This window comes from Octopus bimaculoides, chromosome 1 (genome assembly GCF_046866305.1).
Source record: "Octopus bimaculoides isolate indiv1 chromosome 1, ASM4686630v1, whole genome shotgun sequence".
NCBI lineage: Eukaryota > Metazoa > Mollusca > Cephalopoda > Octopoda > Octopodidae > Octopus > Octopus bimaculoides.
Genome location: NC_142928.1, coordinates 95,478,009 through 95,499,941, shown reverse-complemented (window position 1 = coordinate 95,499,941; position 21,933 = coordinate 95,478,009). Strand labels below are relative to the sequence as shown.

The following is a 21,933-nucleotide window of genomic DNA, read 5'->3' as shown; positions in this document are numbered from 1 at the left end:
CACAATTCCACTATTCCAATTGCCTGAACAGACCTATGATAAATAAGGTTCCAGTTGTAACCTGTCTTTTTATTCAAATGCAGTGTATCTAGTACCACATTATCCCGTGTAACTTGCCATTTTTTTAAAGACGGTCGTGTGAGATTTGCAGCTATTTCTAGCAAGTCGAGTACCCACGTAGATGATCTCTCACTGGCCCACGTACGTCAAATAATCAGAATAGGGATTCCTAACTTAGGAACAATGTCAAAAATTTGGAGAAAAAGATTATTGTCGATTAACTGTGCATGTTAATAGATAACTGTACATGTTTTCTCAGCCGCTGAGAGATAACGAGGAAATTCAATCTCGATGACATTTAATAGTCATGTGGTATTATGCCACTAACTAACTTATATATATATAATGGATATATATGTATATATATTTTCTAATATATATATGTAAATATATTGTAATATATATACGTATATAACAATATATATATATATATATATATATATGTATGTATATATTATACGTATATGTATATATATATATTATACATATATGTATATATATTATATATATATACATATATGTATATATATTATATATACATATGTATATATATATTATATGTATATATTATATATATATGTATATATATTATATATATATATATATATGAATATATATTATATATATATATATCATATATATATTATATCTATATATATGTATCTATATATATATATATATATATATATATATATATATATATATATATATATATATATATATATATATATATATATGCATGTATGTATGCATGTATGTATCTATATATATATAATATATATATATATATATATATATATATATATATATATATATATATATATATATATATATATATATATATATATATATATATATATGTATATATATATATATATATATATATATATATATATATATATATATATACATACATACATACACGACGAACTTCTTTCAGTTTCCATCTACCAAATCCACGCATAAAGCTTTGGTCGGCCCGAGGCTATAGTAGAAGATACTTGTCCAAGGTTCCATGCAGTGGGACTGAACCATGTAGTTGAGATTCTTTCATTACTACAGATGACGTTAAAAAAATGAAAAAAGAAAAAGAAAAAAAAACTTGTATGAGTATTTTATTTCCTCTTTTGGTCAGATCTGAATCCAGTGCCCATAACTCTTTGCAAGGCCTCCAAGACTGGTAGGAAGGAGGGAAGAAAGTATCCTCATTCCGGACAAGCGCTCTGAATGCTTGCAACAGAATGGGCTCTGCTTAACTCTTTAACATTTAAACCCGTTATATCAGACTCAAATATTCTACCTACTGGATGTTCAAACCGGCTACATTCAGCCTTTCACACAAATCCTTCAATGTTTTTCTAAAAAGAAACCATCATATTGATATCTCAAACCTGCGAGATAATGCAAGTTTAATTCAAAACAACGTGAATAAATAATACAGTTCCATATTTAAGAGATGAAGAATTATGTTCACTATCTACATTCGACGGATATTTGTCCTCATCTTGTTTGTTGTTAACACGTTTCGGCTGATATACCCTCCAGCATTCTTCGGGTATCTTGGGGAAATTTCGAACCTGGGTCCTCATTCCTAAGGTAGTTTTCGATGTTGTTATTATTATTATTGTTGTTGTTGTTCAGGCCACTGCTTGGAATCGAACTCGGAATCTTGGGGTTAGTAACCCGCGCTCCTAACCACTATGCCATATGCCCGTGAGCAATCATGGAGTGAATTTTAGGGCTTATAAATCTAATACCTTAGAAATGAGAACCCAGGTTCGAAATTTCCCCAAGACACCTGAAGAAGGCTGGAGGGTATATCAGCCGAAACGTTGTGTTAACAACAAACAAGATGAGGACAAATATCTGTCGAATATAAATGATGTAAATAATGAACATGAATATATAAGTATTACATTTGATAGAGAAATATGAATGCTAACGGCTTAAAACATCCAAGTGGTGCTATTGAAGTGACAAATTCATATAGTGTCCAAGTCGGTCATGGTAGGATTCAAACCCAGAACGCAAAGAGTCGGAATAAATACACAAAGGCGTCCGATCAAATATTTTTACAGTCTAGTTAATCTATTACCACCACCACCACCACCTAGAGTGGTCCTTTTTTTTATTAATCTCGAAAGGATGAAGGGCTATGTTAATCAACATAATTTCACTTATTCCTATAAGATATAAAAACATTTTCAGTCCGGCTTGTCTCGAAAGATAGTTTGCAATCTGACTTAAATCATTAGCTAAGGTATTTTGCTTAGCTAATTATCTCTGAGGATTTATCCATCACATCAGACCAGAAAATATTCCATCTCCCTCCTACAATTGTTAACACTTTACAAACTTCAGATTAGATGCACTAATCTGAGAACTACACCTGCATCTGGGGCGGCCATGCTGCTGCAAAGAGACACCCAAGAGAGCATCCCGCCAAATGTCACCTGAATGATTGGTATAAAGTCACTTACTTATTTACCATCGCATCCATCCTCAGGCACACTTTCTCAGGTACTCTCGACTCACAAATTTCACCTTATCACATGTCCCCCATGCCTAAGTTTGTACTAACCACTACGGCCACTGTCTTCAGAACGTCGATCATCTGGGATTCCTTCCCTGCGCATGTTTTTTCTTGTAGTGGTCGACTTGAAACTCAAGAGAAACATTAATCGTATTGATCTCATTGTTCATGGAGAGTTTGCGAAGATCATGAACAGTACCACCGAGAGAAACAGTGCAAAGTGGAACAAGACTATCCTAGGGTTGAGAGTGGGATTCCGGTCAGAATTCAAGGAAGTCTGTGTGTTTTTACTACTAAGGAGGAGCTAGTCACATATTCGCTCTCCAGTTCCCGGAGCAACGTAGGTGCTAAACCTACCTCTTATAAGTCCTGGTCACGGGGGAAGTGACTTCCTCCAGACGAAACTAATTAAGAAAATATGTTTATCAAGTCTAACTGATATCAATCTATTAACATCAGTGAACTATATTTAACAACATCGTTATTGTCAGTTTATCAGCATCAATCATTTATATATGTTTGTTAGCGTCACTAATATCTGTTTACCATCAGAACAAATATCTTTATCGATGTAGTTGCGTTATATTAACGTATTAAATAATTCATAAGAGGAATAATAATCTCCAACGAAGTTTATTTATAACACAAGACATTTTTAATACACATAATGTTCGATTTTTTTTTATATGCATAAGTTCAGACGTGGATGTGTGGTAAGAAGCTTGCTTCCCAACCACATGGTTTCAGGTTCAGTCCCACTGCGCTGACCAAAATGCTTAGCAGCATTTCGCCCGTCTTTACGTTCTGAATTCGAATGGCTTTCATCCTTTCGGGGTCAATAAAACAAGTATCAGTTGAACACTGGGTTAGATGTAATCGACTTAGTCCTCCCACGAAATTGCTTGGTTTTCCTTTTCGTTCTACATACTTCCGCCTTCAGTTCTCACGGGGGTTGACTTCGCGCTTCAGTTTTCCTGTGCCAATCAAAATATACATCTGCATTATGTAATATGAATGCCACCCAAATTCACTTGAGGCTTTTAGCTCTGGTTGAAAGGCATTTTACGGCTGTGAGAGAAATACTCAGATTTTTCGCAAGTTATGCTATTGTGAACACAGACACAGGGACTAAAACTAACTTAGGGAAATGGAGGCTGTCCATTATATCGAGTCCAGTGCTTGACTGACGCTTATTCCATTGACCTCCGAGGGAATGAGAAGTAAAGATGATCTCGGCGAATTTTGAACTCAGAGTGTAAAGAATCAGAGGGAAAGCTCACATCGCATTTTCTCTAACGATTTCGCCAATTCACATCCCACAAAATAGTGGTTCTAGTTTAAATACAAAGCCAGGAATTTTAAAGAGAGAGGAGCAGTCGATTATACCACCCCTCCCTACCGGGCGAAATGCTTAGCGGCATTTCATCCGTTTTGACGTTCTGATTTCAAATTCCGCTGACTTTTCCTTTCATCCGTTTGGGGTCTATAAAAATAGTGAATTTTTTCTCTTTTTATTTTCTTTAGCTTTACATTCGACTTACCCCTCCTCGAAATTGCTGGCCTTGTGCCAAAATTTGAAATCAATATTACCGAACATAGCAATGTTATCGACCAGCGGGTTTGATTTTCGATTTTAAATATTCACGGTTTAAATTCGAGGACGGCTATCTGTTACAATCAACATTATGGATTTATGTTTATCAATATCAGTAATGAATGTTTATCGACATCGCCAATATCTATTCATCAACATGATTTGTTTAACAGCGTCTGTTTATCTACAATACCTGTTTATTTCCATCATTAAAATATGTTAGTCAACATAATTTATGTTTATCAATGTCAATTGTATCTGTTTATCAACATAAATTATGTTTACCAACATCACATTTGTTGATCAACATAATTTATGTTTGTTAATGCCACTTAATCAATGTTCATTTATATAATTTCCCCAATATCTGTTATTTAGCATCACTAACATGTTTATCTACAACGTGATATTTATTTGCATCGCAATATACGCTTCTGTGCACTATATATGTTTTTCTGCATCGCACATGTATATATATATATATATATATATATATAATAATACAAGGAATATATATACATGTATACACACATATATGTACATACTTACATCTACATGTGTATATATATGCATATCAGGGTACAGGACGTTAGAACAATAAACTACAGACAACGGAACGAACACATAGGAAAACAGAAAGCCACTTGGAATATCCCTTCATCAGCTGTCTCTATTCTATCTAGACGTTTCGAAGATAAGACAGAACGTACTCTAGAATAGTCTCTTCCTGAATAGTGGATCAACCCACTACACAGAGGATTCCAAGGTGGCAAACACAAACCAAGACAGGAAAAAATGGACAGTGAAAACAACATTCAAAAGCCGTACGGCCAAACGCAAATCTGAAGTAGAACGCTAGTAGTTCGTCTTGCCTTCACAGGCTGGAGTGAAAAGAAAGTTGACCACAGGTCACACGAGAGCAGAGAGGATGGTGGAGGGAGGAAGTGGAACAAGGAGGAAGGGACAGAAGGGTATAGCAGTGAAGTAGAGGCCAGGACAGAGGTATAGATAGAAAGATGGAGGAAGACAGATAGATAAATAGATAAAAAGATAGATAGATAGATAGAAAGATAGTCACGTCAGAATAATAGTAGACTTACTTGCAAAAAAGGACGTGTGCGTTCAATAATGTAATAATACAAGGAATATATATACATGTATACACACATATATGTACATACTTACATCTACATGTGTATATATATGCATATCAGGGTACAGGACGTTAGAACAATAAACTACAGACAACGGAACGAACGGCTTTTGAATGTTGTTTTCACTGTCCATTTTTTCCTGTCTTGGTTTGTGTTTGCCACCTTGGAATCCTCTGTGTAGTGGGTTGATCCACTATTCAGGAAGAGACTATTCTAGAGTACGTTCTGTCTTATCTTCGAAACGTCTAGATAGAATAGAGACAGCTGATGAAGGGATATTCCAAGTGGCTTTCTGTTTTCCTATGTGTTCGTTCCGTTGTCTGTAGTTTATTGTTCTAACGTCCTGTACCCTGATATGCATATATATACACATGTAGATGTAAGTATGTACATATATGTGTGTATACATGTATATATATTCCTTGTATTATTACATTATTGAACGCACACGTCCTTTTTTGCAAGTAAGTCTACTATATATATATATATATATATATATATATATATATATATATATATATATATACACGCACAAGCACACACACACTCACCACACACACACACACACACACACACACACACACACACACACACACACACACACACACACACACACACAAATACTTGGATTGATTTAATCGGCTGGTTCCTTCAAACGTGTAGTCTTGTGCCTAAAAAATAAATATATTTATGAGTATCGCAGTACACAGTTATCTACATCATGTGTACCGACTTATATAATATCATAGAATATTTCTTTATCTCTGTCTCTGTCTCTCTCTCTCTCTCTCAAGATATCTACAATATAATTATATATTAATTTATGCTATGAAAATCAGTAATTTCTTTTGTATTTATCTTGGTTTCCTTCCATTTTCCACCAAAATTTTTCTTGATTTTTTCACCAATTATCACGTAAACTATTTGTGTTTTATTTATCTGGAACACTGAACCAGAAAGAAACTAGGATGGCGTTCAAAACCAAATTCTGTAGGGGAGGCGCTATTTGCTCGTTCTATTTACTAGAAATAATAACCAAATCTCTCTCACTTTTCTCCATACCGTCTTAGAAAAGGATACAATAATGGGGTCTTGAATTCCTTGCACGCAGGAAAGGGACGAGATGTTCATGGCTGCAATGTATAATACTGTTAAGTGTTGACCTGAGCTAAAACAGCAATAACTTCAGCAACAGCAACAACAACAACAATAACGATAACACAAGCAACCAACTATATCACCGTCAAATCATTCCCTACCATCATGGATATGAAAAGAATACTACCGTAATCCCTCGATTATCGCGGGTGTTACGTTCCCAAACCCCCTGCGTTAGGTGAAAGTCCGTGAAGTAGAAACAGTACTGTATATTTTTTTTTATTATCTTAATAATCTGTATATATTTATTTTTATTATAAATGCAAAACTCCATGGAGGAATCGACATAAGCTCAAATAATAAACCGCGATATGCGAGGGATTACTGTATAGACATTGTAACTTTAGATACTGCTAAAAGGCAGAAAAGTGAAGGCTGGACGGAATGCCTTTGATGATAGGCTACTTGGTCACGACTGCTTTGGGGTTTTAACCCCATCATCGACACAGTATTTCCTTTTCGTCCGGCATACTTCTGCCTTCAATTCTCGCGGGCCCCACCTTCGCGTTTCCGTTTTCCAGTATCAATCAAAATATATATCTACATTATGTAATTCAAATTCACATGAAACTTTTTTACTCTGGTTGAAAGGTATTTTACGATTGTGAGAGAAATACTCAGGTTTTTCGCAAGTAATGTTGTTTTCAATATAGACAAAGGGCCTGGAATTTGGGGCGAAGGAAGTAATCAATTATATCGACTCCAGTATTTGACTGGTGCTTATTTCATCGACCTCCGAGGGAATGAGTTGGTGAGTTTCGAACTCAAAACGTAAGGAATCAGAGGGAAAGACCGCATCACATTTTCTCTAACGATTTCGCCAATCCACATCCCACAAAACAGTGGTTCTAGTTTAGACACAAAGCCAGGAATTTTAAAGGGAGGGGAGCTCACTGCCCACCAGTACTTGATTAAAACTTACTGTTATCGCCTATCCATTAAAACGGTGAGCTGGCAGAATCGTCTGCACACCGGCAAAATGTTTAGCGGTATTTCGTCTGCTGTTACGTTCTGACTTCAAATTCCGCCGTGGTCGACTTTGCCTTTCATCCTTTCGGATCGATAAATTAAGTACTAGTTACGCACTGGGGTCTATGTAATCGACTTAATCCCTTTGTCTATCCTTGCTTGTCCCCTTTATGTTTAGCCCCTTGTGGGCAATAAAGAAACAAGAATCGTTTGCACGCCGGGCAAAATGCTTAGCGGAATTTCGTCCGTCTTTACGTTCTGAGTTCAAATTCCACCGGAGTCGACTTTGCCTTTCATCCTTTCCGGGTCTTTGAAATAAGTATCAACTGAGCACTGAGGTCGATGAAATTGACTTTCACCCTCCCCCGAAAATACTGGCCTTGTACCAAAATTTGAAACCGTTATTATCCTAGGTCATTTCTGATCGTGCAGACCCATATTTTAAGTCATTCTGTGACCACCTGTTTTTTTTTTTTTTTTTATTTTTATTTTGAAAGCCTTTTGTTCCCCGAACTACATTATTCAATATATCCTCTTCTTAAGACAGCTGGAAGATTTGGTTACTGTTTCTGTTTGGTCAAGCGATCACACAGAGACACTTCGTGACATAAAGTCTGTACTGATTAAATTACATTTTCTACATTTTGTACTTTTCAGGAAAATAGAAAAAAAAAACATCTCAAGCGGTGTATGTTATGACTGACTTTCATTGAGGCGTGTGATAGTTGTGTGAAGTGCCTGAACGTGTTGGGAAATGTGACTTCGATATATAATAAGGGTGGTGTCAGTAATTACAAAGCGACCACATTTTGAACAACGTTTTCTTTCTTAATTTCTTTCTCATTCCATCTCCACTTCCCTTTCTCTCTCCCATCACCTCATTATTATTATTATTATTATTATTATTATTATTGTTGTTGTTGTTGTTGCTGCTACACGTTCTATAAAAAATTATTCGTACCGAACGAAGCACAACACTTATTTCTCATTTAATATTAATCGTGAGTTTGATATATTTACATGTAAACTATTATAATCGACGGGAACAACAACGACAAAACAACAACAACAAAAGCAGCAGCAACAACAATTATCACCGCCCAACCACCACCACCACCACCACAATAACAACAACAGTAATGACACCCAATAGCTTGGTCTCGCTTTTCAGTGATGTCACGTGTTACCGTGTATGATCTGATCGAGACAAAAGGTTTTGAATGACCAAACCCAACCTTCAGGCTAATATATGTAGAATAGAGGGAAGTGCAATAAGAGGTGGAGGAGGAGGAGGGGGGGACACTACAGGTAACAAGTGTTTTATGGATGTAGAGTACTGATTCTCGAGTTTTCTTGTGAACAAATCCTATGGGTGTTCCATTGTTGCTCGAATTTTTCTCAGCCAGTTTGGTTACTATTTGCTACAAAACACGTGTATCGAACGTGATAAACTAGAGTAACCGACAAGCATTCTTAGACTTTTAACAATAATGAATAACAATACCAACAGGAACTGAAAATGGTGGTGGCTGTAAAAAGAAAAGAAAATGAAGCCTTCCAGTTCAGTGACCTGTCAGGATATTTGCTTGCCTTTTCCAGTTGATTCATTGATATCTTTTAGTGAGTTCGCTCTGTTGCAAGCATTCGAACCAACCTTACGACAGTGGTTATTATGAGCTATGACGCATCATTATCCTACAACATTTCTTTAGATGCCCCCTCCCCCCAAATTATAAGCTAAATCCAGGAAATAATTCTTCTTTATTACCTCTGCCAGGGAAGGAGGGTATGTTTTCATCGGCGTTGGTTTGTCCATCTGTCCGTCTGTGTGCAAAAATAACTCAAAAAGTTGTGAACAGTATAATGAAACTTGCAGGAAATGTTGGTAATGACGCAAGGAACAGATGATAGATCCGGGAATTTTTATGGATTCTTGAAGGATTTTTCATTTGTTATATTTACTTTATATGAAGTATTAGTTACGTTCTTTGATTATCTCCTTTGAAAACACGTTCATCGTTTCCACATAACCCATGGTGGCGTTGCTGTTTCCAAAGTTTATTTTCGTTTCTCTATTAGTAATTTTACTCGCGTATCTATCTTAAAATAAGCTGCTTGGCGGAGGTCTGCGGAGCTTGCTGTTGTCATTGATCCTTTGGTGCCTTGCTAAAGCTATCTCCACCAGTTTTGTAGAATCTGTCTTTCGTTTTTTCTAATCATGATGGTTCTACAAGAAGTACGCCCATTGTGAAATCTTCCACGTTTACTGTCCACTTAGCATTTGTATTCATACTGTACACACTGGTAAATCGCCAAAACAACCTTTCCCATTCTACATGGTTCGCCATTGTGCATACGTGTCGCAAAGTGTGGAAGCATCTCTAATCATTTCAAACAAACAAAGCCATCAGTTCTTAAAATACCCTTTCCATTATCCTCAAACAATGCGCTCCAAATACTTATCAAATTCTTCTTTCTCTTTAGGAGCACTTTCTGACATTTGGGAATATACCATTGCGCGTGGCATTCACAAGAAAGATAAATCCTTTGACACTGTCAACATAAACTGTCAACAGTTCAAGAGGAACGTTGACTGCATCGATTTCATTGGTCATGAGGTAGTGGTGAGTGGTTTACGAAGGATTTTAGCTCAGCTCCTCTTTTCAAAGCAAACCAATAAACAAAATAAAACTGCTGGTGTATTTTCCGTTCCTTGCGAATCAGCCTCAAAAGCATCAGTCAATATTTTATGCTGAAAATCCACCTGAGGTGAACTTTGTCGTTTATCCGTGGTATCGATAAACTAAAGCGTCTGTTCACGTAGTCGATGTATTCCACTAGACTCGCAAATATTAGAAATAAGAATTCTTTTTCTTCCCTACAGAATTTTAACTCTACATATATGACATTCTGAAAAAGCAAAACAAAAAAAGAACAACAAGAATTGTGCCTCCATACTATCGACTACGAATCTTTTTCGAATTTTTTGCTCACAATATCTTAGTCCCAACACATAAAAAAAGAAAAAAACAAAAACCTCCAAGGGAAGCAATCATAACTAAGAGTTATTTCCCTTGTAAAAACACTCGCGCACATTATGGATATCTGTAAATATTGAAAAGATGACAAATAAATGGCTATGCCTGAAAAAATATTAAGATGGTTACCAGCATTTTAACATTGTCTAATGAAATGACTAACGAGGAAGAATTATATGGACGCAAATATGATCTTGCCTTTTCACTACAATAGTCTGTAGGGAGCCTAGATTTTGTAATAAACCTTTCTACGACAGGAACAAAAGCCTAAAAGTTGTAAGTGTTAGGGAAATCGATTACATCGACTTCAGTGAACATATATTACATAACTTTATAGACACCGAGAAGAGGAAAGATGAAGTTTATTTTGGTGACATTTGAACTCAGGACGTAAAGACGGAAGAAATGCCGCTAAGTATTTTGTTATGTATGTTAACAATTCTGCTAGCCCACTGTCTCTATCGTTGTAACAATCCATTCTTTTCTATAACGCCTGAAATTTTGGCGGAGAGATTAATCGATTACATCACCCCCCCCCCCCCCACACACACACACACTAAACAACTTATTTTATCAATCACGAAAAGATGAAATACAATGTCGACTGCAGCAGCATTTGAACTCAAAACGTAAAGCCGGAGGAAGTTCTTATTTCTTTATTGCCCACAAGGGGCTAAACATAGAGGGAACAAACAAGGACAGACGAACGAATTAAGTCGATTACATCGATCTCAGTGCGTAAATGGTACTTAATTTATCGATCCCGAAAGGATGAAAGGCAAAGTCGACCTCGGCGGAATTTGAACTCAGAACGCAGTGGCAGACAAAATACCGCTGAGCATTTCGCCCGGCGTGCTAACGATTCTGTCAGCTGCCGGCCGGAAGAAATTCTGCTAAGCATTTTGTCCGCCGTGCTAACGATACTACCAGCTTCGACAATAACAGAATTAGCTCGTTAAATTTTGACAACGAAGTAACAGTCAAAGGGAAGTAACTATAACTATAGAAGAAATGTCCCTTATTTTTATTAGTGAGGTCGAATAATATGGTTCCCATTTCTTGCAATAGATTTTCTTTATTTAAGAAAACCAATAGTATAAAAATCATGAATATTTTATATCAAAACATGTACGGAAGCGTTTCAGAGAGCCAAGGTAATACAATGTTTAATCAAAATTAGAATACGGTTTTGCTTTCTCCCTTTTCATTTCAAATATTCCATTGGGTTTGGTATCAACGCTTGTTATATGCAAGGATCAATTTTAACCATCGGCAACACGTTTGGAAAATTAGATGATAAATTGTCACTATAATTTTAGTTTGAAGCATTGAAAAGTTAAAGCATACACAAATATGTGAGGCACGCGCGTGCTCGAGTGTGTGTGTGTGTGTGTGTGTGTGTGTGTGTGTGTGTGTGTGTGTGTGTGTGTGTGTGTGTGTGTGTGTGTGTGTGTGTGTTTGTGTGTGTGTGTGTGTGTGTGAGCCATTTTAACAATTTGTTCTGCTCTAACTTTTCGAAACGCTTAGTTTTAGAATGGTGGCAGCTGATGAAGGAAATGTTCTCTATGTGGCCTGTGTGTTTTCTGTGCTCTGTTTATGTTCTGTTTCTCATTTTGTCCACGTTTTTTTGCAGCGTCCTGTACCCAGATATGCTTCTATATATACATGTAGATGTAGGTATGTACATACATGTACGTATATATGCATATACTCACATATTATTTGTATTATATATATATATATACTGAAAAAAACATATCTAAAGTTGTCTCCCTTTGAAAAATAAGTCATTAAAAAAATTCTTCCGTTTTTGCGCTGTGTGGTGAGGGCAAAGTGGTAGCACGCCGGGCAAGATGGTTAGCGACATTTCGATCATCTTTACATTCTCAGTTCAAACTTCACCGAGCTCGACTTTGCCTTTCACCCTTTCGGGGGTCGATAAAATATGCACCCGTTAAGCAGTGAGGCTGGTATGATCGACTTATCCCATCCCCGAACATGCTGGTCTTGTGCAATAATTTGAAATTATCATTTTGCTTTATGCATGTAACATTTTTGATAGCATTTGTAACGATGTTTTACTACCAACGGTATCATTGAAATTCTGTAATTTACAGCTCATTGTGAAAATTCGGTTAAATGCATTTCCCAATCATCGTATTTTCCGGCGTATTAAACACGTTTTTTATTTTTTTCTAATAAATTCATCCCAAAAGCCACCTTGCACCTTATACACTGAATGTCAGGCTTTGAGTAGATTTGGTGAGTGTTATTAATGATGGACAATACTGGTGATGGTGGAGACCAGTGATGATATTTGGTAGTGTTCAAATAAGTAATGTAACTTAGCCTACCATAATACTTTGCCTACCATAATACTTTGCCAAATGGCGTTAGTCTAAATTTTCATGGTTCCTCGACGTGAAATTGTGTGAGACATTTAGCTAAAATATTCGGAGAAAGCTGCAGTTTTTTTTTTGTTTTGTTTTTTTCGTGGATTATGCCGGCTAAAATTGGGGCTCACCTTATATGCCCGAAAATAGGTCGTTTCCTTCTCGAATCATACCGATTCATAAGGGCCGGTTTCCCGGTTTCCATGGCGTGTATATTTCCCACCATGGCGGGACACGAAATTTTTTTCCCACGTGAGTTCCTGACCCCAGTTATGAACTCATTTGCATACAACCAATCAGAGCTCAACTATCAAACTAATTTATGAGCGCATAGTAACTGATGGGCGATAAGTTAAGGTCACTTGGGTAAGGAATGACCATGCTTCTTTTCTCTTTTAATAATGCTTCTTGATCTTGTTCTTGTTTCAACCATGGCTGCCTCTGCGCAGTTATTTGTGTTGTTGCTTACTTTCTAAAACAGTAAGGGGAGAGGTTTGCTAGGCAAATCCGTTCTCAAGGCTTTGACCGCCCCGGAGTTATATTAGAAGACACTTGCCCAAGGTCCCACACAGCAAGTTTGAACCCGAAACCATGTGGTTGGGAAGCCAACTTCTTACTCCTTTGCCACGCCTGCGCATAAGAAATGATATTTAAATACTTTACTGGTAGCTTCTTACAGGTAGCTTGTTTAGCCAACAGTTCTCAGTTCAAGTCTCTTGGAACAAGAGAAGCCCTTGAACATCATAAGACATCGTTTCCGTTTCCCACGGATATCTTTCCTTTCGTAAGATTTGTAGGTATTAGCATCGCAAGGAATAGGGAATGTGGGGTGTTCGGCCCCAGACGACGCTTTTATTGGAAACAATACATTTATGTCTGCTGTATAAGTCCGGATAGGCCTAGAGCCTCCGATGGAGAGGGATCCTCAAGAGCTGCCTCGGGCGCCACTGTCTAAATTGCTTTGGAATTGAAATGTTTTCAAAGAGACGTCTCTTCATGAAATACTCGAGTTTTTGGTCTTCGTAGCCAATTTTCTTAACTTCAAAAAAGCTAAAGACTAAATATTATTACTCAGATGTATTGAAGTCTTTGAAATAGCATTTTTTTCCAACTAGAGATTAATTCTGAGCTGGAATAGCTATGGTACTTAATTGTATTGATATCTGAATAAAATTGTGCGCGCGAGCGCGCGAGCGCGCGCGTGTGTCTGTGTGTGGTGTGTGTGAGATTGTGTGTGCGTGCGCGTGCGTACGTGCATGTGCACGCGTATGTATGTATGTATGTATGTATGTATGTAGGTAGGTAGGTAAGTAGGTAGGTAGTTAAGTAGTATGCATGTATGCATGTATGTATGTTATGAAATAAACAAGACAAGAGGAGACACATGGGACAGAGGGACACATGGGACAGTGATTGATGAGGTCACAGAATGTGTGACGAAAGAACTTTGACAGATGTATAAACTAAAAATGATACAAATATAAACTGAAGTGAAAATCAAATAAATCGACGGAAAAATGACCATCTCTAAGTATATCTATCTATCTATCTATCTATCTATCTATCTATCTATCTATCTATCTATCTATCTATCTATCTATCTGGTACCTCCTAAACGACATAAAGTCACACAAACTAGAAATCATAGCCATAAGCGAGACCAGACTCCATGATCCGCGGGCCCTAACGTCCATGTTTGGCAGACAGTTTAACATTTATTTTTCTCCCTGTCTGCCGAGAATGGGCGGTAGTGGCACGACGGTACTCTTTCGCAAGAGTCTGGATCTCGAAGTAAAGACAGTATTCGTAGACCCGGAGGGTAGATTGGTTGTTCTGGATGTCGATGGCAGCGATGGGTGTGCTTTTCGACTTATATCAGTATACGCACCACCTTTAACAGGTAGGCCGGATTTCTTTCGACGTCTAGAAGTATTCCTGGGAACGTCTCGTCCTTTACTTTTAGTAGGGGATTGGAATGCTACCTTGGACACGCATCTAGACTATGTGGGCAGAGATAGGAATAGACGGGGATGCAAATGCCTCAAAGACCTGCTCAGACGCTTTCAACTGTCTGACAGGTACCGACTCGACTACCCGAATGCGCCAATGTGGACATGGACAAACCGCATCGGGTCGTCGAGATCGTATCTAGATAGAGTACTGTGTAGGAGAGTAGATAGAGATAGCATAGGGTGTCCACAATTTCACATAGTCAGCTACACGGATCACAAACTTGTGACGTGTACGCTAGACTTAGATAAGACACAAAGGCAGGGCCCCGGTTACTGGAAACTAAACACGTCTTTCCCGTCGAGACAGGTTTTCAGAGACCGGATTAGCACGTTAGTAAAGAAGGCTTTGACGGGAGCCATCATCAATAACAATGGTGGTTTGCCCTCAAGCTACGAGCTTTACAACTGTATGCCAGACTTGTTTGGAGACGTCTTGGTGGCCGTGTACTGCAACTGGCAGTAAAACGGGAGCATTCCCGGTTTTGTGAGTCGAGGAGCCGTAACGCTGCTGAAGAAAGATCCAAACAAGGGGGACGTCATAGATAACTTTAGGCTCATCACTCTGCTCAATGCAGACTTGAAAATTTTGGCCAAGGTGTTAGCCAAGCGGTTGGCGCTTGTCATCGAGAAACTGATCGGCAAGGCGCAAACGTGCGCCGTGCCGGGCAGGAGCATCCATGACAGCCTCCATCTGATGCGCTACATCATAGAGCGGGTAGTTAAGGAACCTGGCATGGGTGGGGCCCTGATCAATTTAGAGCAATCGAAAGCTTTCGATAGGGTAGACCATCAATACTTGGAGGCTGTCCTCATAGCGGCCGGCTTCGGTCCCATTTTCCGCGGCTGGATGGCTGCCTTGTACAGGGGCATCCGTTCGGTAGTTCGCGTCAATGGGCATTTATCAAGACCCTTCGACATTGCACGTTCGGTCCGTCAGGGATGCCCTCTCTCGTCGCTTCTGTACGTGTTGACTCTCGAGCCACTACTGCGGAAGCTGGCGACGCTGAGGGGCATCCCGTGAGAGTTGGGATGCGGGACGAGCGTGTCGGCATATGCGGACGACGTCACCGTCATAGTGTCTAGCCAAAAGTACATCGAGCTTGTCGGCGAGACACTGAGAGACTACGAAGCGGTAACGGGAGCGAAAATCAACCGGGATAAGTCAGTGGGCTTGCGGCTCGTCACCTGGAGAAGCAAGCCCATGCCGTCAAGTAGCGCCTCCATCGTGGGACGTTGGACTGACGGTCCGGTTGAGTTGCTCGGGGTCTGGTTTGGTCCAGACCTCCAAACGGAGAAGAACTGGGACGAGATAACGAGAAGGGTGGCCACTCTAGCCCGGCAATGGGCCGAGAGGAAGCTTTCCCTGAAAGGTCGGGCGGAGGTGGCGAACACGTACATCGCGTCCGTCGCCTATTACCGCCTGACCGTCGTTCCTTGTCCCGACCCTACCATCACCAAACTGGAGCGCATCCTCTTCCGCTTCTTGTGGAAAGGAAGCGTTCCGATGGTTAGGCGATCCGTTTGCTGCCAACACCCGTTAAAAGGAGGACTGGGCATGCCGTGGTTGATGATGCGCAGACACGCGCTGAGACTGCGACATCTCCGGCTCTACGTAGACAGCGGTGAACAGGTGTGGTCCCCGTTTGTGCGGCGCGCTTTCCCGCAGCTCGTCTCCATGACCGAACTGCAGTCGTGGATCAAGAAGAGGCCGAGGAAGGGCGAATGGCACCGCGAGTGTCGCGCTGCTCTTCGGCAACTCCAACAACCCGGGTCAACCTTGAGCGACTGCATCACAACTAACGCATTCTATAGTGGATTAGTGGAGGGAAGGTACGACGACGATCTTGGGGCGAACCTGGGCGTCGACGAGGAATACCTGACCCGCCTGTTTAAGACGACCTTCAGGCCGGGACCTATGGACAACTTCCAGAGATCCCTGGCCTGGCAGTGCTATCGAGAAGCACTACCCGTTCGGGATAAGCTATACAGGCATGGCTCGAGAAACACGGGGCCGACCTGTCCGAGATGCCGGCAGAGCGACGAAACCGTTCTGCACGCACTCGTACAGTGTCCCACCATTTTCGAGCTGTGGGCTTACGTCGAACAACCGCTATCGCGTGTGGGACGAGTCGGTCTATCAGCCGAGTCTATCGTGAATATTGTCGCGCCTCCTTCCTTTAAGCGGGAAGGAAGAGCTGTTTTCATCGTACTTGTGGCTATGGCGAAAGAATGTGTATGGTGGACGCGTCTGAAAGGTCTAGAGACAAAGACTTTCCTCTCTGGGCAATCTCTCATCAACTTCTTCAACTATCACCTGAAGAGGAAGGTGAGAGTAGAAAGGGAAGTCTTGTCTAGTGAATGCTTCAAAAAAAGATGGGTGAATGTAGCAAGGATGGCACGTGTGAACGACGGAGCCATCTTGAGCATAACCCTATGAACTAGAAAAAAATCGAAGAAAAAAAAAGTAAAACAAAAACGCAAAAGAGAGTCACTTACTGTTATAGTTTCTTCAATGAGAATATTGACCAAGGTTACCGTGGTCTTTTCCGTAGGCTTTTCTTTCCACGGCTAAACCTAAACTGTCCTCCCCTCTTTTTACACAATAGGGATCGCTTTTTTTTTTTTCTCTCGATCCCTTTTGATCGAACTCCCCCCCTTTTTCCCTTCCTACGATCCCTTTTGATCGACCCCCCTGTTTTTCCTTCCCCCTCCCAAAAAGAAAAGCTCTACATTGTATTTGTCCCATCTTCGTTGAGCCCTGTGTAGCTAATAAAAGAAATGTATCTATCTATCCATCCATCCATCCATCTTTCCATCCATCCATCTATCCATCCATCCATCCATTCATCAATCTATCTATCTATCTATCTATCTATCTATTTATCTATCTATCTATCTATCTATCTATCTATCTATCTATCTATCTATCTATCTATCTATCTATCTATCTATCTATCCGTCAGTCTATCTGTATGTCTGTACACACAAAATAATAGCTTCATGAATAATTTTTTTATTATAAAAACTAACCTGAACTTTGAATTGAATTTGATTTACCGAATGTTATGATCCTCACAAGGCCTCACATTTTGCAGGGGAGGTGCTAGTCGATTACATCGACCCCAGTGCTTAACTGGCACTTATTTTATCGACCTCGAATGGATGAAAAATATAGTCGACCTCGGCGACTTGAGAACTTAAAAGTATAAAGACAAAAGAAATGCTGCTAATTTTTTTTTTACCCCTGGTGTGTTAACGATCTTGCCAGCCTACCACCATCGAAAGCTTACTTCTAAAGCAAAACGTTTTATAGTATAGTAAGATAAAATAGAAGGAGAAACAAAAGAAGCTATACACAATGAGAGTTGTTGTTGGCACTCCGTCGCTTACGACGACGAGGGTTCCAGTTGATCCGATCAACGGAACACCTTGCTCGTGAAATTATCGTGCAAGTGGCTGAGCACTCCACAGACACGTGTACCCTTAACGTAGTTCTCGGGGATATTCAGCGTGACACAGAGTGACAAGGCTGGCCCTTTGAATTACAGGCACAACAGAAACAGGAAGTAAGAGTGAGAGAAAGTTGTGGTGAAACAATACAGCAGGGTTCGCCACCATCCCCTGCCGGAACCTCGTGGAGCTTTAGGTGTTTTCGCTCAATAAACACTCACAACGCCCGGTCTGGGAATCGAAACCGCGATCCTATGACCGCGAGTCCGCTGCCCTAACCACTGGGCCATTGCGCCTCCACTACAATCAGAGAAGAAAGAAAGCCAAAAAAAAAAAAAAAAAAAATCAAACTTTATCAATAGATGGGGTGGTATGGGTGCGGCCGAACACTCGAGTTCCAGTTTTACAAGACAGTATTTTCAGGTAACTGCGCAACAGAGATTTTGCATGTTTATAAGTTTCCTGTTGCTTAAACAAAATAAATAGCATTCATAGTCATGTTTCTTCCTAAAATAATTTATGGCTTCAACCTTTTTGTGGTAGATTTAAAATTAAACACACACGCGATCTCTCTCTCTCTCTCTCTCTCTTTCTTTCTTTCTTTCTTTGACACACACACACAAGTATATCTTTTATTCTTTTCTTGTTTCATTCACTTGACTGCAGGAGCCACTTTGATGAGTTTACCGGAACAAATCTCTCTTGGTACGCGCGCACGCGCACGCGCACACACACACACACACACACACACACAAACACACACACACACACACACAAACACACACACACACACACACATACAAACACACACACACACACAAACACACACACACACACACACACACACTCTCTCTCTCTCTCTCACACACACACACATGCAGGTATGTCTGTATCTGTGTGTGTGTATGTGTGTGTGTATGTGTGTGTGTATGTATGTATGTATGTATGTATGTTTGTATGTATGCATGTATAGGCGCAGGAGTGGCTATGTGGTAAGAAGCTTACTTGCCAACCACATGGTTCCGAGTGCAGTCTCACTGTGTGGCACCATGTGCACATGTCTTCTACTATAGCCTTGAGCCGATCAAAGCCTTGTGAGTGGATTTGGTACAAAGAAGCCCGTCGTATATATATGTATGTATGTATGTATGTATGTATGTATGTATGTATGTATGTATGTATTTGGGTTTGTCCTGCCCACCATCGCTTGACAACCAACGTTGGTGTGTTTATGTCTTCGTAACCTAGCGGTTCGGGATAAGTGACCGATAGAATAAGTACTAGGCTTACAAAGAATAAGTCGTGGGGTCGATTTGGTCATTTTGGTCGACTAAAGGCGGTGCTCTAGCATGGCCGCAGTCAAATGACTGAAACAAATAAAAGAATAAAAAAAAGAATGTGTGTATGTGTGTGTGTGTTTGTATGTATGTATGTATGTATGCATGTATGTATGTATGTATGTATGTATGTATGTATGTATGTATGTGTGCCGATTTGTGTTTTGCTTTATGTATGTATTCTCATGCATATAGTTGTATATCTAGACATGCTCATATATATATTTAGATGCTAGCCTGATAAATGTATGTATCTGTGTATGTATGTACGTATGTGTGGAGGCGCAATGGTCCAGTGGTTAGGGCAGCGGACTCGCGGTCATAGGATCGCGGTTTCGATTCCCAGACCAGGTGTTGTGAGTGTTTATTGAGCGAAAACACCTAAAGCTCCACGAGGCTCCGGCAGAGGATGGTGGCGAACCCTGCTGTACTCTTTCACCACAACTTTCTCTCACTCTTACTTCCTGTTTCTGTTGTGCCTGTAATTCAAAGGGTCAGCCTTGTCACACTGTGTCACGCTGAATAACCCCGAGAACTACGTTAAGGGTACACGTGTCTGTGGAGTGCTCAGCCACTTGCACGTTAATTTCACGAGCAGGCTGTTCTGTTGATCGGATCAACAGGAACCCTCGACGTCGTAAGCGACGGAGTGCCAACACACACAGCACACGTACACATGTACGTATGTATGCAAACATCCGAGAACCAGGCGGTAATCTTAAACCGTACGACTTATTAAGTCTAACGCCCAAAAATTCAAAGGAACCAAAGAGTCGGAACAAATATCACAGGACACTTCGTGCACCTCGACGCTTTATTAATTCTACCAATCTGCCTCCATTAACTAGCACTTTATTGTATCAGCCCGGAAGGATGGCAGGTGGGTTTTGAACTTGCATCGGTGGTTTTTGAACTTAGATCGCAGAGAACCGGAGTAAATGCCGCAACGAAGTTTGCCCTTCGCTATAACGACTCCACTTACTTACAGTTCAGTTTACAAGACAAGTAAATCCCGTGGCCCACCTTTGAAAGTACTGCTTGTAAATCAGAAATAAAGAAGGGACCGCATTTTGGAACGGGTACCTGGTACCTCGGGGAAAAAGAGATATTCACGGCTGAAAGGCTTTTGCTCCTATGCCTACGTAGTATTTTAGCTGGGAAGCGAGGGGGTGGTCCACTTAGGGTGACGCTTTAATCGGAGTACCACTTATGAGTGCGCTGCATAAGCCGGCATAGGCCCGGGGTCCTCGCCGAGAGCGCGGAAAAAGTCAAGGGCTGCCTCCATGCGGCACACGCAACGTCACTGTGCATGTCAGAGACATGCGGTTAAATATTGTGTTGGTTTGACTTCTATAGAAATTGCATTGCACTACAGTCTAATCTCACTCAGTACAATTGCTTCTCCACGTCTTAGTATCTCTGCAGTTTCGCCAGATCAAACCTTGTATCTCATAATCCTTTGTACCTCAAATCTTAGCTAACGGCCGCAGCAATAACAAGAACCAGAACAACAGTAGCATTAGCTACCGCTGCTGCTGCTACAAATACTACGACTACGACGGCGACGACGACGATGACGACAATGATATAGACAAAATAGTGTATCAAATATATCAAATCGGAACCCTTCGTGTAACTTAAAACGCAGTCAAAGCAAATGGAAATTTAAGCTACTGATATAAAGTAACATGAAACAGTATTTGTTTTTCCTTAGATGGAATACTTGTATATTTAAAATAATATTATACACGATAAACATAAAAAAAACTACCGTCGACGAGGATGAGATTCGAACTCACGTGGGGAGACCCCAATGGATTAGCAGTCCATCGCCTTAACCACTCGGCCACCTCGTCGGTAAGTACCAAATGCCATGACAAATAACTTCAAACACAAATGTGCGTTTTGTGATGTCATTTCTAAATATAGATGACATTAACAGTAGATATGGCTAGAAGATATTTACGCTGTATATGCACATTCACTTGGGATTATGACATACTTATTTTTCATGAAGATTAATTTTAACATTTTATAGTATTCTCTCTCTCTCTCTCTCTCTCTCTCTCTCTCTCTCTCTCTCCCACACACACACACATGCATACATAATACATACATATACTTAATTGCAAATATATATATATATATATATATATATATATATATATATATATATATATATATATACATACATACATACATACATACATACATACATACATACATACATATATA

At 39.8% G+C, this 21,933-nt stretch overlaps 1 non-coding gene across 1 annotated transcript; it reads right to left on the bottom strand.

Moving 5' to 3' along the window:
* Nucleotides 1–21,472: 21,472 nt before the first annotated feature.
* Trnas-gcu (transfer RNA serine (anticodon GCU)) lies at nucleotides 21,473–21,554 on the bottom strand. Its single transcript has one exon. It is a non-coding gene; the product is annotated as a tRNA-Ser (tRNA).
* Nucleotides 21,555–21,933: the final 379 nt, after the last annotated feature.